The sequence below is a fragment of the Ranitomeya imitator genome, chromosome 2 (genome assembly GCF_032444005.1).
Source record: "Ranitomeya imitator isolate aRanImi1 chromosome 2, aRanImi1.pri, whole genome shotgun sequence".
In the NCBI taxonomy this organism is placed as follows: Eukaryota; Metazoa; Chordata; class Amphibia; order Anura; family Dendrobatidae; genus Ranitomeya; species Ranitomeya imitator.
Window position 1 is genome coordinate 347,446,330 of NC_091283.1, and position 16,071 is coordinate 347,462,400.

At 44.0% G+C, this 16,071-nt stretch overlaps 1 protein-coding gene across 1 annotated transcript in view; it reads right to left on the reverse strand.

Annotated features, from left to right (window-relative positions):
- The window catches only part of LOC138666533 (zinc finger protein 420-like), a 107,958-nt gene extending 92,147 nt beyond the window's left edge, over positions 1 to 15,811 (reverse strand). Inside the window, exon 1 of the mRNA XM_069754746.1 lies at positions 15,738 to 15,811. The gene's annotated coding sequence lies outside the window, so the exon portion shown is untranslated. The remainder of the gene's footprint in view (positions 1 to 15,737) is intronic.
- Between the last annotated feature and the right edge of the window lie 260 nt (positions 15,812 to 16,071).

Below are 16,071 nucleotides of genomic sequence, written 5' to 3' on the forward strand. Positions count from 1 at the left end.
CATGACAGATGTCACTATACAGGTAATCAGATGGTGGATCCCACTTTTATTATGGTTTACTTTCCACATTCTCCATTATGGGATCCTCATTGCAGGTTGTTTAGCGATTTATTTTTCTTTAGTTACCGTATTATAGACCATAATTTGGTAGAGTTGCATTGATAACATTTTTCTGCCAGAGCTCTGGAATTGTGTTACTTGTATGCACAGTCTTTCCATAGCATGTAGAAATGGTTGCTGGCTTTATTAGGTATGGTGGATGGTGGTCGAGTACATTTAAGGTGTCAAATATTCTCTTTGATGGAGGTTTAGGAGTCAGGTGGAAGTTGCGGAAAAGTTAAGGTGGACTCATTTTAACTATGACGGATCACACAGGGGAAGGGGTGTGTCGACTTCACTCACCTCCAGGGAGGGAAGAGAAGGAACCAGCAAGGATCGGCTCTCTGGCGCCACCACTTGCCCCAGGTCAGTCAGGGAACGAGTTATTGAGGGGCTCCCAGTGGGGGAGGGGGATATATATCACCAGTCCAGGATTGGGGGGGGGGGGGGATAGATTATATATATATATATATATATATATATATATATATATATATATATATATATATATATATATATATATATATACACACACAGATAGATAGATAGATATATCTCCTGGCCGTCACTGTCCGAGTTCCTCACAGTGCGGTATGCTGCCACCAGTTCCTCGTTCGATATACAAGCCTCATCCGAAAACAGGCTTATATCGGGTCAGAAACCTACCCTGGGATTCGTGAATTGAGATAAAAGAGCAACCCAAGATTAATTTATATTTAATCAACAAAAAGGCGCACTAGAAATATACAGGTTGTTAGGGTTGGCAGATTCCTCATGCTAACATCGCCGGAGGGCCAATCCGGAGCTGCCACATCACCAGAGCAGGCGACGTCCGAGCACCAATGAGAAGGCGCCAGCAACATCACAGACATGCTCAGTAAAGTGATTTCTGGACTTAGACTCCAGTATGCAATGTGGCGCGTGCAATACACTGGTTATCATAGACTTGACTGGAGAGCCAACAGTAACCAAACGTGCGGCATTAGCCTGAGCAAGACGCTGGGACCGACATCCATGCTGAGCAGCAGTCCCAGCGGCCGGGACTGAATGGTAGACCACAGCACTTGACACGGCTCGGGATCCATCACGCTCAGCGGGAAAATCCCAACACCTAACACAGGTATATATTTACAAAAGCAGGTATACAGTCAAGGGTAGGGTACAGATAGATTACAATTACCGTGTTATGTAGCAAGTGACCACAGGTCCAAATCTTAGTTATGTGATTCCCTGGTCGTGTCAGGTAACGGTCCTCCTGCCAGTAGCAGAACAGAGTCTAAAATGAGGAGCTGCATATTATCCCCTAGGCTGTTGCCTCCCTCACGCTGCACCCACCCCTGGGCTGGGTCACCTCCCTCTTTCAATATCTGAGAACATGATTTTCCAGGAAGAACCGTGGATGGCCCATAACTTTTCGCCCGAAGGTCCAAATGGAACAGCGGCAGCACCAATGGGTTTTCTGCTGGATCTTATCAGTGCATGGAGACCAAATAAGGCTACTGTATTTAATTCCTGGTAGCTATGCTCGGTAACTCAATAATGCAGAGTGCTAGGGGTGGCTGCCTGGTATGGGCTCGTGGGGAAAAGATTGGAGATTTGGGTTATGTGCTCGGCTAGGATCATAGATATCGCACTCTGTTATTATAGGCCATTATCTAAGAGCCTTGCTGTGATCTGTGGTGCTGCAAACTCTGCATATGGCTTGAGTCAGACAAAGAAATCCAGTTTGGCTGGTCCTGCACAAGAGTTCATACCCCTGTGATAAATTGCTGGGTACACAGGGTCAATGCTTCTTCCCCCCCCCCCCCCAGAGAGAGCATCAAAGGCCTTGTTGCTTGGGTTAATTAACCCCTTTCTGCCATCGGACGGATTAGTATGTCTGATGGCAGAACCCCCGCTTTGATGCGGGCTCCGGTGGTGTGCCTGCATCAAAGCTGGGACATGTCAGCTGCTTTGAATAGAATAGCGATGCGCCTGCGCATATTAACTAGTTAAATGGCGCTTTCAAACTCTGACAGTGGCATTTAACAAGGACTTCAGGCCACCAGGCAGGAAATTCATGCACCGCTGACCCCCGTCACGTGATCGGGGGTCATCGGTGCGTCGGCATAACAACCAGAGGTCTGCAGCAGACCCTATGGTTGTTGATGTCGGATTGCAGTGAGCACCACCCAGTGGTCGGCACTCATAGCAATGCAGTAATTTTGCTACATAGGATCGATCTGAGCAGAGCTTCTAGTCTCCCATGGAAACGGTTGAAGCATGCTAAAAGTTAAAAAAAATAAATAAAAAAAAAAGTTTTTAAAAATATGAAAAAAAAATATATAAAAGTTGAAATTTCCCTCCTTTTGCCCATTCAAAGTAAAACAATTAAAAAAAACAAAAACATCAAACCTACACATATTTAGCATTATCGCGTTCAAAATCGCCCGATCTATCAATTAAAAAAAAGGATTAACCTGATTGCTAAACGGCGTAGCGAGAAAAAATAAAAAACGCTAGAATTACGTTATTTTGGTTGCCGCGACATTGCATAAAAATGCAATAACGGTCGATCAAAAGATCGTATCTGCACCAAAATGGTATCATTAAAACGTCAGCTCGGCACGCAAAAAATAAGCCCTCACCCAATCTGAGATCACGAAAAATGGAGACGACATGGGTATCGGAAAATGGCACTTTTTGTTCTTTCATGAAATCCCCTCCACTATGCTGCAACATCTGGATGTTAGACACAAATTGTTTAACACTAGAGGGGCAATATATATATATATATATATATATATATATATATATATATATATAATAAAATAAAAGGATATGACACAATAACCATTTATAGAGACCCCAGTGAAAACAAAAAAAGATAAGTGGGAACCACTCGACAGCAGCAAAGCACCAACCACCAGAGCCAGGGACCCAATCCCAAAATAAGAGACGTGGCAAGGGTATATATATATATATATATATATATATATATATATATATATATATATAGTATAACAATATTTCTTTAAGGAATGGTGATAACATATATGTATGTGCACATATGGAAGGATATATAAACACAATCGCAACAATAAAATCAGAGAATTAAAAATGAAAATATATATCGGTAGATATAAGGTATGCCAAAGAAGGTTAATATCAGGTCTCTAGTAAAAAATGGATACAAGAAGTGTATATCACTAGTGTACAAATATCACAAGGGTGTCCGTGAGGTTACTAGAAAAATTACTGACCCATTATATAGTATATTCTGGCCATGTGGCCAACACCTCATAACAAAGTGCAATAGTGCAAATAAGTGCTTTGCACAGTGTGCTTCCCGGCCCTTTTGTACATTGCTTATTTGCACTATTGCAAATAAATAAAGAAATATTGTTATACTATATGTATACCCTTGCCACGTCTCTTATTTTGGAACATCTGGATGTTGCGTTTTTGACGCTGCGGCTCAACGCAGCATCAAAAACGCAACATTTCCTGAACGTGGAAACATACACTAAGGTTAACGTCTATCAGGGGCGGGCACAGTGGTTAAGCACAGGAGTGAGGATAATAGGGTCATTGGTGCCCCGAAAGTTTACTGGCTCTGCATGAATGGCAAGCCAGTGCGTGCCGTCCCTTTAAGGCTGTCTGTCCTCGTGCTGTATGTCAGACATCTGGGAATATCGCAGTACTTGTGAATCCCAATGTCCAGGTTTCCTGTAGTTATGGTTGTTTTAAGATGGAGTCGGGGTCTGTCCCATATCCAAAAGTCATGTCAGGTCATCATGTAAAAACACGCTCACACAGCTCTATCGACTCAAGACTCTTACGGTAATTCCCCACTGATATAAACATAAATACAAAAAACTAGAAGAGCCCGGCATTTATGAAAAAGAGGACGCAAATGTGCATGGTCAGGAATAGGGTAAACTGGTGTGGAAGTCGTAAATGATAATAATGAAGCCCCCAAATAACGGGGCCCCAGCACCTACCTCCACCTGCAGAGCCGCACTCCACATATATGGCTGCTCTGTGCACAGGACCTGTGATGAGGTCACAGGAGGGGAGGAGTCAGGGGTCACATGATCAGGGGCCTCAGTGTATGCAGGACTCTGCTGTGCTGGTTGTCATGGTGCTGGATGAGGGGAAGATTATGTGTGGGGTCAGTAGGGGTTTACAGTGTGGGTGTAGGAGAGCCGTGTGTACGAGGTGTACGGAGCGGAGCCGTGTGTGTACGAGGTGTACGGAGCACGAGGTGTACGGAGCGGAGCCGTGTGTGTACGAGGTGTACGGAGCGGAGCCGTGTGTGTACGAGGTGTACGGAGCTGAGCTATGTGTGTACGAGATGTACGGAGCAGAGCCGTCTATGTACAAGGTGTACGGAGCTGAGCTGTGTGTGTACGAGGTGTACGGAGCGGAGCCGCGTGTGTACAAGGTGTACGGAGCGGAGTCGCGTGTGTACAAGGTGTACGGAGCAGAGAGGTGTGTGTACGAGGTGTACGGAGCGGAACCGTGTGTGAACGAGGTGTACAGAGCCGAGCCACATGTGTACGAGGTGTACGGAGCGGAACCGCGTGTGTACGAGGTGTGCGGAGAGGAGCCGTGTGTGTACAGAGCGGAGCCACGTGTGTACGGAGCGGAGCCGTGTATGTACGAGGTGTACGGAGCGAAGCCGCTTGTGTATGAGGTGTGCGGAGAGGAGCTGTGTGTGTACAGAGCGGAGCCACGTGTGTACGGAGCGGAGCCGTGTATGTATGAGGTGTACGGAGCTGAGCTGTGTGTGTACGAGGTGTACGGAGCGGAGCCGCTTGTGTACGAGGTGTACGGAGCGGAGCTGCGTGTGTACAAGGTGTACGGAGCGGAGCCGCGTGTGTACGAGGTGTACGGAGAGGAGCCGTGTGTGTACAAGGTGTACGGAGCAGAGAGGTGTGTGTACGAGGTGTACGGAGCGGAACCGTGTGTGAACGAGGTGTACAGAGCCGAGCCACATGTGTACGAGGTGTACGGAGCGGAACCGCGTGTGTACGAGGTGTGCGGAGAGGAGCCGTGTGTGGACGGAGCAGAGCCGTGTATGTACGAGGTGTACGGAGAGGAGACGTGTGTGTACAAGGTGTACGGAGCAGAGCTGTGTGTGTACGAGGTGTACGGAGTGGAGCCGTGTGTGGACGGAGCAGAGCCACGTGTGTGTAAGGCCGGCGTCACACTTGCGAGTTTTACGGACATAAGAGCGCAGAAACTACGTCCGTAAAACTCGCAAAAAACACGGCACAATTATTCTCTATGCCCCTGCTCCTATCTGCCGTATTAAACTGATCCGTATTATACGGCTTTCTACGGCCGTAGAAAATCGCAGCATGCTGCGTTTGTCACCGTACTGCGCAAGAAATACGCCAATGAAAGTCTATGGAAGGCCCAAAAATACGGATTACACACGGACAAGCAGTGTGACTTGCGAGAAATACGCAGCGGTGTTAGAGAGAAAAGCCGGTAATTCACTGCGGTGTACAGTAAAATCACACTGACAGCTTACAATAGAATAGGTAGAATAAATGTGTACACATAGAATAGGTATATATATATATATATGTCAGTGAGACACATATATGTATATATATTAATATTTATTCCAGCGCTATACAGCTTGAAAGCCGGTAATTCAATTACCGGCTTTTTCTTTCTCCTTCCTAAACCCAACATGATATGAGACATGGTTTACATACAGTAAACCATGTATTCTCTCCATTTTTTTTGCAGATTCCACACTACTAATGTCAGTAGTGTGTATCTGCAAAATTTGGCCGTTCTAGCTACTAAATTAAAGGGTTAAATGGCGGAAAAAATTGGCGTGGGCTCCCGCGCAATTTTCTCCGCCAGAGTAGTAAAGCCAGTGACTGAGGGCAGATATTAATAGCCTGGAGAGGGTCCACGGTTATTGGCCCCCCCCCTGGCTAAAAACATCTGCCCCCAGCCACCCCAGAAAAGGCACATCTGGAAGATGCGCCTATTCTGGCACTTGGCCACTCTCTTCCCATTCCCGTGTAGCGGTGGGATATGGGGTAATGAAGGGTTAATGCCACCTTGCTATTGTAAGGTGACATTAAGCCAGATTAATAATGGAGAGGCGTCAATTATGACACCTATCCATTATTAATCCAATTGTAGTAAAGGGTTAAATAAAACACAAACACATTATTTAAAATTATTTTAATGAAATAAAAACAATGGTTGTTGGAGTATTTTATTCGTTCTGTACCTAAAAAACATAATAAACCAATAATATCCTTACCCTCCGCAGATCTGTAACGTCCAACGATGTAAATCCTTCTGAAGGGGTTAAAACATTTTGCAGCAAGGAGTCCCGCTAATGCAGGCTGCTCCTCCTCCTCCTCCTCCTCCTCCTCCTCCTCCTCCTCCTCGCAGCAAAACCCCAGGGAATGAAGCTAAAAATAGGTCAATGATCTATATTTAGCTTCATTTGCGGTGAGGCGCCCTCTGCTGGCTGTTCATAGATCGTGGGAAATTACCTAGAAAGCCAGGGAGCTTTCTAGGTAATTGAATTACCGGCTTTCTGCTAGATCGCGCTGGATGAAATATTAATATATATACATATATGTGTCTACTGACATACATATATATATATATATATATATATATATATATATATATATATATATATATATATACAGTATATATGTTTTTTTTTTTTTTACACATGGATCCCTTGTATAGCCGTATGTCGGTTTTGCAAGCCTGCGATAAAAACACGCAGTACGGATGCCATACGGAGGATGCCATGCGCAAAAAACGCTGAAACACCCTGCCTACGGAGGAGATATGGACCACTATTTTCGGGACTTTTCAGCGTATTACGGCCGTAATATACGGACCGTATTTGTACGCTGAGTGTGACGCCGGCCTTAGAGGCATTTTATGTCTGATGAAATCAGCCATCAAGTAAGGGGAAAGATGTGGGCTTAGCCTCAGAACCCGCATTAAAGGCACGGACATTACTTTTGACGTAACTGTATAGAAATATAGAATCCGGCTGTGTAGAACCTCACCTGACCGGGGAAAAGGAATTAATTCTGAAGAAGAGGAGACTATAAATAGTAATACTCCTCCCAGATTGACTCAGGAACAGACACCTAATCAGGAACAGAGTCTTCCGGCAGACAAGGAGCCCACGCTGGGTGACGTCTTTAAAGCTATCACCAATTGTGAGCTGCCGCCTCACCACCACCAGAGCTGCTGCACCCCCGACCTTCTGTCTCTTCCCCATTATCCCATAGAATGTAAGTCCGCAAGGACAAGGTCCTCTCCCCTCTGTACCAGTCTCTCACTGTAAATTTGCTTACTGTAAACGATATCTATAACTCTGTATGTAACCCCCTTCTCATGTACAGCACCATGGAATTAATGGTGTTCTATAAATAAATAATAATAATAATAAAATAATAATTGTAACTCGTCTTTCTCTTCCCTCAGTCTGCAAGTGGGGACACTTAAAGAAGAATTCTCATTGATGAGACAAGATTTAAGGAAGGTAAATGAGAGAGTAGTGGAAGTGGAAAATAGAATCAGCGATATAGAGGACAAAGTGCCAAACCTCACTAAAGATATGAGATGACATGTTAGTCAGATTGCCTAACTACTTGCAAAAACTGATAACCTGGAAAATCTTTCAAGGAGAAACAACAATAGGCTGGTGGGCGTTCAGGAAAAGACAGAGTGGGAATTCCACTGAATACTTTGAGGCCTGGCTTCAGAAAGGGTTCAGACACATTGTCCTCACTCTATGTAGTGGAACGGGCTCACAGAGTGCCAACTTGTCCTATGCAGCCGGGCTCATCCCAGAGCCTTTCTAATAAAATTGCTACATTACAGAGACAGAGTCGACATTCTTCGTTCAGCCAGAAATAACCCAGATATTACTATAGACGGCCAGAAGATATGCTTCTATCCAGATTATTCAGCGGAACCCCAAAAAAAAGAGACTTCAATTCTTCGATGTCAAGAGGCGTCTAGGGGCAGCAGAAGTCCAATACTCAATGCTATACCCAGCTAATCTGCGGGTGGCAGCGTTGGGGTCAGTTCAGTGTTTGGACAATCCGCAAAATGCCATGGACAGGCTGGATCAACATGAACAACAACTAAGAAAACGCAACACTAAGAGACTTTGTGACTTCATCTACAAAAGGTTTCTTATGGTTCAATTTTTTTTTCTTGCTCGAGTTTGAATTTCTAATCTGTTGAAATGAGGACTGGTATTGTATTTGCACTTTGAACAGGAGGTGTCACGATCCAATTTTGGATTTGTGGCAGATCTGGTTTTGCTTCAGATTAAGACCTTTTTTCCTTTCTGGTCATCGGGGGTTAATGTAGTATTTTCCCCCTGGTGGCCGCTGATTTTATTGCATTGCTGCTGGGTCAGCTGATGTTTGTGGTGACCACTCCCTCCATCCTTTAAGAGGTCACATGGTTCATCAGCTGACTGTCGGTGTTAGTTCATTCTTCAGCGACCAAGCCGGGAGTAGGAGCTAGCTGGGAACTGTTGTTCTACAGCTGTGTCCATTGTATTTGGTGTTTCTTCCTGCTGTGCTGTGCCTTGCAGCATTAAGCTAAGTGTGGTTTTCCTTTTCCTTGTCTGTATACTCTGTTATGTGATATTTATACACTGGTGCAGTCCACCTCTCTTGGGGGGAGAGGGGGTCACTGATAGGTCCTGCACAGGAGACAGGGATACGCTGGCGGCTCAGGCCTCCTAACCTTCATAGGTACCCCTGAGATAAGGGAAAGCCAGGGCCCCTTATAGTGGCAGGGACAGGTAACATAGTAACATAGTAACATAGTTAGTAAGGCCGAAAAAAGACATTTGTCCATCCAGTTCAGCCTATATTCCATCATAATAAATCCCCAGATCTACGTCCTTCTACAGAACCTAATAATTGTATGATACAATATTGTTCTGCTCCAGGAAGACATCCAGGCCTCTCTTGAACCCCTCGACTGAGTTCGCCATCACCACTTCCTCAGGCAAGCAATTCCAGATTCTCACTGCCCTAACAGTAAAGAATCCTCTTCTATGTTGGTGGAAAAACCTTCTCTCCTCCAGACGCAAAGAATGCCCCCTTGTGCCTGTCAATAACAGGTGTGGGTTCAAGTTCGCCGTCCTGCCCCGTTATCGCAATAAACGGCGTGACAGGAGGAGTCCGGAGGTTTTACATTGCCAGGTGCAGGAGCGGCAATGAAAATGTGCACTCAACATGTACTGTTTACTGGAGGACAGGTTCCCCAGATTTTGTGCTCTAAAGTGTGATACAAGTTCACATAGTATCACCGTATTTTTTGCTTTTCTTTTCGTGTTTTGGTTAAATGGGTTTTCTATGAGTGTCATTTGGTCATCATAGGCTTGTCAAGGTAAGGAGGCTTATTTGACGTGCAATGCTCCTCTGGGAAATTTAATATGCAAATTGCATCTTCAGAGAAAAAGAACTCTATAGCGCCACCTGTTGGAAGTAGCGATCCTACAAGTCACAATCAACCCTTTAACGAGTCGTGCAATATGACTTAGGATAAAATGCCAAATCAGTATCTCAATTCGCAGACACTGTGTTCAAGTCCTCTTTTTCTCTGAAGAGGCAATTTGCATATTAAATTTCCCAGAGGAGCATTGCACGTCAAATAAGCCTCCTTACCTTGACAAGCCAGCTGGTATGTCACTCTCCACAAGGAGAAACCTTACCTCTTAGACCCCAGTCCAGAGCCTCTCACCTAGCCAAATCAGTTCTCATGCTTCGCACTGACGAGGGCCAACAGCCCGAAACACCGTGTCTGCGAATTGAGATACTGATTTGGCATTTTACATTAAGTCATATTGCATGACTCGCTAAAAGGTTGATTGTGACTTGTAGGATCGCTACTTCCAACTAGAGAGTTCAAGTCCTCTTTTTCTCTGAAGATGCAATTTGCATATTTGGTCATCATGTCATTCAATGCTGTTTAATGTCATAACATGTGAAAGTATGTCTAAGTGTGCGATGCAGGTTAAACATATGGTGGGTCATTTATGGATCATTCCTCTAAACAATGACTAAGCATATATCTTTGATGAGCTGGAATGTGCGGGGATTGGGAGACCCTATTAAACATACAGCAATACTAAAATACATCAGGGAAACAGCGCCTTCCATCACATGTCTGCAGGAGACGCACATGAGTAGAGATAATCTCTCAATACTTGATAGACCCTGGCTGAGTTATACTTTTCATTCAGTGGGATCTAGTTATGCGAGAGGAGTTTCTATTCTTATACACAAAGATACTCAGTTTAAACTTCTCCTCTGTAAAATAGATGGGGAAGGGAGATACATCTGCCTCAATTGTAGAATCTTTAGACAGGACTATATACTTGTCTCAGTGAATACCGTATATACTCGAGTATAAGCCGAGATTTTCAGCCCATTTTTGGGGGCTGAAAGTCCCCCTCTCGGCTTATTCTCGAGTCATACCCAGGGGTTGGCAGGTGACGGGGAGCGGGCACTGTCTATTTATACTCACCTACTCCTGGAGCGGTCCCTGCAGGTCTCTGGCTTCCCGACGCTGGCAGCTTCCTCCTGTACTGAGCGGTCACATGGTACTGCTCAATGCAGTAATGAATATGCGGCTCCACCTCCCATAGAGGTGGAGCCGCATATTCATTACTGTAATGAGCGGTAACAGTGACCGCTCAGTACAGGAAGAAGCTGCAGCGCCGGGGAAGCAGGGACTGCACAGCGCCAGGAGAAGGTGAGTATACGGGGAGGGGGAGCGCAGTGCGATAGTCACCTGCTCCTCGGTCCGGCGCCGCTTCATCTTCAGCAGTGGCGCTCAGGTCAGAGGGCGCGGTGACGTAGTCAGTGCGCACCCTCAGCCTGAAGGTCAGTGCTGAATATTGAAGTGAATATTGCAGTGAATATTGAAAGCGCCTGGGGCCTGAGCGACGGAGAGGTGAGTATGTGATTTTTTTTTTTTATCACAGCAAATGGGGCAAGTTTCTGTATGGAGCATCTATGGGGCCATAACGTTTGTGCAGCACTATATGGGGCCATAATGTTTGTGCAGCACTATATGGGGCCATAACGTTTGTGCAGCACTATAAGGGGCCATAACGTTTGTGCAGCACTATATGGGGCCATAACGTTTGTGCAGCACTATATGGGGCCATAACGTTTGTGCAGCACTATATGGGGCCATAACGTTTGTGCAGCACTATATGGGGCCATAATGTTTGTGCAGCATTATATGGGGCCATAATGTTTGTGCAGCACTATATGGGGCCATAATGTTTGTGCAGCACTATATGGGGCCATAATGTTTGTGCAGCATTATATGGGGCCATAATGTTTGTGCAGCATTATATGGGGCCATAACGTTTGTGCAGCACTATAAGGGGCCAAAACGTTTGTGCAGCACTAAGGGGCCATAACATTTGTGCAGCACTATATGGGGCAAGTGTCTGTATGGGGCCATAATCAATGTTTGTGCAGCACTATATGGGGCAAATATCTTTATGGAGCATCTTATGGGGCCATAATCAGCATTTGCGCAGCATTATATTGGGCAAATATGTCTATGGAGCATCTTATGGGGCCATTACTAACCTTTATGCAGGATTATATGGGCATATTTTAATATGGAGCATCTTATGGGGCCATCATAAACTTTATGGAGCATTGTATGGGGCATATTTTAATATGGAGCATCTTATGGGGCCATCATAAACTTTATGGAGCATTATATGGGGCTCCTGATTCAATATGGATATTCAAAAACACTTAACCTACTGATGTCTCAATTAAATTTACTTTTATTGGTACCTATTTTTACTTTTGACATTTACCGGTAGCTGCTGCATTTCCCACCCTAGCCTTATACTCAAGTCATTAAGTTTTCCCAGTTTCCCAGTAATGAGGGAGGTTATGTCAGCTGTAAATACTTTACCGATGCAGCTAATCCTAATGTTGGGAGATTTTAATAATGTTATGAATCCAGGGTTGGATAGAATGAGTAAGAGTTCATGCTCTGGGGAGGGTGGGAAATATGATTCGGTCCCGAAATTTGGGGAACTTCTGTCGGAACTCTCGCTTAATGATTTATGGAGATTGGGATATCCTGATATTAAGCAGTTTTCTTGTTTCTCAAGTTCACATAACACAATATCTCGTATAGATTTGGCTTTGGGTACGGACCCAATATTTCAACAATTGGAATCAATAGAATACCTCCCTAGACTATTGTCAGATCACTCGCCATTATTGGTGACATTATCAAAATTCTCCAGTAGTATATCTCTGCCCAAACTGTGGAGCTTTAATGCATTTTGGGTGCAGATGATTGATGGTCACTTGATAGAACAGGCCATCAAGGATTATTTCTTATATAACTCCGGAACAGTGTCATGGGATACTTTGTGAGAAGAAATGAAGGCCTATCTTAGGGGAGCTCTTATTCCGGCAGTGAGCAGAGAAAAGTTGAGGGCTCAGGACACGGAACAACTTTTTGCCTCAAGTGGAGAAGGAGCGCATCTTCTTGAGATGAAGGTTGCCCAAGATGCTTACAATTCACATGTATTAGAATTAGCTAAAGTGAAGAGATCATTTCAAAAACAATTTTACTTTGATGAAGGCAAAAAAGCGGGATATGTCCTCGCATTAATAGCAAACGCACAGAGGAGAAACATATATTGTGACACTGAGGGATGAGACTGGGGAGATGATGTATGAAACCCCACAAATATTAAAACATTCTATGAATCCCTGTATACATCCAAGGATCCCCATTGAATTGTATAAAAAATATGGGGTATAATGTTACCTAAACTTTAAAATACATTTCAGGAAGCCATTAAATCACATTCATTGCCTAAATCCATGCAAGAAGCCATTATGGTAGCGATACCTAAACAAGATAAGGATCCCATACAACCAGATTCGCATAGGCCCATTTCCCTTCTCAATACAGATGTAGAGATAATAGCTAAGGTTCTGGCCAATAGACTTACCAGGGTTATTTATTCTATTGTTCATCAAGATTAGTCCGGGTTTATGCTAGGAAGGTTGGTGGCAACTAACATAAGATGTCTATATTTGAATCTGCAGATGCCGGTTGAAAACTCAGGAGATAGAGTGATTTGCTCCTTAGATGCGGCCAAAGCTTTTGACAGTGTGGAGTGAGGATTCCTGTGGTCAGTTTTACAAGAATTTGGATTGTGGGAGGAATTTATAAATTCAATAAAAATCTTATATACCAATCCTACAGCCAGCATAAGGGTGAATGGTTCCTTATCAGAAGCACTGGTATTGGGGAGATGTCCAAACAAGGTTGTCCCTTGTCAACTTTGCTTTTCGCATTGGTGGTTGAGCCCCCGGTGATTCTGCTACAAAAACATTCTGGGACAGAGGGGTTTAGAAGAGGGGGGTTGGAAGATAAAATTGCACTTTACGCGGCGACATTTTAAGGTACCGTTAAGGTACCTTCACACATAACGATTTCGTTAACGATATCGTTGCTTTTTGTGACGTAGCAAAGATATCGTTAACTAAATCGTTATGCGTGACAGCGACCAACGATCCGGCCCCTGCTGGGAGATCGTTGGTTGCTGGGAATGATAAGGACCTTTTTTTTGGTCGCTGATCACCCGCTGTCATCGCTGGATCGGCGTGTGTGACGCCGATCCAGCGATGTGTTCACTGGTAACCAGGGTAAATATCGGGTTACTAAGCGCAGGGCCAAGTTTCTGCCGACGACAATGGGGGTGATCCAGACTTTTGGAATCTACTCTTGGCTGGTGACTAACTGGTCTAAATCGGTGCTGATGCCACTAGATGAGAGGGGGGTCAGGTTGTTAATCCACGTAGCTCTGGACTGCAGCAGGTATCAATATTTAAATATTTGGGAGTGATGGTCTCACTTAGCCCGCTAGATTATGAAAAACTAAATTTAGCCCCAATCATCAGTAAGCTTACATGGAAAAGGAATCCATGGTCTAAACTTCCTTTATCAGTTGTGGGGAGAGACAATTTAATTAAAATGATATGGATGCCCCAGTTGCTGTATCTTTTTCACAATTCACCGATATGGTTCCCTTTTAGGTTCTTTCAGGCTATTGAAGGATCTCTACTTTGGAGGGGTGGAACGGCTCGTTTTAAATTGGAAACTCTGCAGAAGGACAAATCAGACGAGGGGTTAGCAGTTCCTAACCTGTGGGTCTATCTCTTGGCAAGCCAAGCTCAATATTTAGCTGGGAGGATACAGGTAAAAATTTGTTAAAGGATCTCTTGCAGTGAGGGGTAAATAGCCGATCTTTATATGAAGCACTAGAGGGTAACACATGCAAATCTTCTCCAAAAAACTTTCCACATTATCGTTAATGCAGAAAATATGGTGGAAAATAAGAGATCAGCAACAAATAGAGAGTTTCTCAAAATTTACATTAATATGGGACACCCCATGGTTAGTTAATCTGAGAAGTTTGGTGGGTTTTGGGAAGTGGAGGGAGAGGGAGGTGGGCGGGGTATCCCAGCTGCTATTAAATAATGTACAATTACGCACAATTATGCACAATTACAGGAGGAATTCGATCTCAATCCAAAGGACTTTTATAAATACCTCCAGATACGTCATGCGTTCAATGCGGACTTTACGGAGAGTGGTTTGAAGGTCTATGTACCAAATACTGTTATACAGTTAATTAGTAGATCAAATAGTTCATCTGGGATAATATCGCAGCTATATAGATCTTTATCAACATTAGTGCTAAGCAAACACCCAATAGAAGAAGGTCAGTGGATAGAGATACTGGTAAGGGTACCTCAACTCTCTCTTAGTGAAGCGCATAGACTTTCTCAACTTTATCTAATACATAAGGTGTATAGAACACCGGAGATTATGTATAATATTGGGACCAGAGCAGATGCATGCTGTCCTAGGTGTGGAGTGGAGCCGGCTACTCTACTTCATATGATGTGGTCATGTCCTAAAAAGGAGGGATACTGGAGGAAAGTACTAGGATTAATTAGAAGAGTGTTTAAGGTGGTGGAAACTACGCCCTGAGGCCTCATTCACACATCAGTATTTTTGCATCAGTTTGAAGCCAAAGCCAGGAGTGGAACTGACAGAGAAAAACTGTATTCGAAAGATTGACATCTGTTCTGTGTTTTGGAGACACTCCTGGTTTTGGCATACAAATACGGATCAAAAATACTGATGTGTGAATGATGCCTTAGTTTGTGTGCTGGAGCATGTGGAAGATCTACAGACAACTGAGCAGGGTAAAATAGCTATAGCATGAATGCTGTATTTAAAAAGGAATCTAATAGCGCAACACTGGCTGGATACTAAGAGCTCAACAAAAAAGGAATATATCAACAAAATAAACTGGTGTATAAGTTTAAAAAAGGTGTGTACAAAATAAGAGGTAATATTAATAAATTTGTACAGCTTTGGGCTGCCTGGATGGATGAACCAGGGCTCCCGTCAAGGGAATTAGTGAGATATAGATTGGGCTTGATTTAATAAAGAAGATTACGAGAGGGTTAGATCCATGTTTATCCCATGAGCAATAATAATGATTGCACAGCTAGAAGCTCCAAAAGGCAGTTACTGCTCACCTGGGTAGTCATTTGTAGGAATCTCCACTTTACACTACTCACATATGTCTCTGTAGTATTAATATGGGTCAGAGCTTCACCCTGAAACAAATATTGTAACAGTCACAGACAGATAGAGAAGACACATCTATGATCAGCTCTAATCCTGCCATCTCCTCCGTTCTCATTACACAAGTATAAAGCATATAATACTGGTGGATAAAACAAGACTGAGCACAAGACCTTCACAGCCGTCTACACATCATAGGGGAGATCTCATGACACCTTCTCTCCATCTACCTGATGGTCCCGAGGAACATTGGGATCTTCTTGTTTACAGTTCTGTGGAAGAAGA